Here is a 947-nt window from a genome sequence, read left to right on the forward strand (position 1 = left end):
TAACATATAAAGAACGACCCTTTATCAGTTGCTGGTTGTTTTTCTACTCTCGTATTTCGAGCATTTGTTGATAAATTTATCAATTTATAATTTACCCTAGATTGTAAAATTATTTCTTTAGCGTTTCCTATGAAGAAACCATATTTGATGTCACTTTGTAGATATATCGCCTTTTTCGTTATATTGGCTCATATCTATATTTCTCACATACTCTATCTATCAATCAATCAATCTATCTATCTATCTATCTATCTATCTATCTATCTATCTATCTACCGAAATGTATTGCACTTTTAACAGAAGAAAGGTGTCGGCTGCATGAACGTTTCGCACTCCTAGCATTCATCAGATATTCCGATGAAGGGTAGCAAGCCGAAGCTTCGAAATCACAGTTATCTACCTACATATAAACTTTCATAAACATCTTCTCTAGTCAAAAATATCGAGTAATCCTTCAAATTAATCTTATAAAATGTGACATAAAACACAAATTAACATATATATACATGCATATATATGTGTGTGTGTGTGTGTGTGTGTGTGTGTGTGTGTGTGTGTGTGTGGGTGGGTGTGTGTTTGTATGTTTGTGTTTCTCTGTGTGCGTATGTAAATGTGTGTTATATATACCTCCACACAGACGCACACATGCACATGAACGCACACACGCGCGCGCACACACACGGACACACATCTGTATATGTATAATTCTAATATTTTAATCGATAGACTGAAAAGCTCATGGCTGTGCATGCACAACTGCGTTTACTACACCGTGCTGCATTATAATCTACTATTGGGTTCTTAATGTATTTCGTGGTATATTTTGATTCAAAGAACAAACACATACTAAATAATAATGATAATGATAATAATAATAATAATAATAATAATAATAATAATAATAATAATAGTAACTTCTCATATATATATATATATATATATATGTG

The sequence above is a fragment of the Octopus bimaculoides genome, chromosome 6, assembly GCF_001194135.2.
Source record: "Octopus bimaculoides isolate UCB-OBI-ISO-001 chromosome 6, ASM119413v2, whole genome shotgun sequence".
Classification (NCBI taxonomy): domain Eukaryota; kingdom Metazoa; phylum Mollusca; class Cephalopoda; order Octopoda; family Octopodidae; genus Octopus; species Octopus bimaculoides.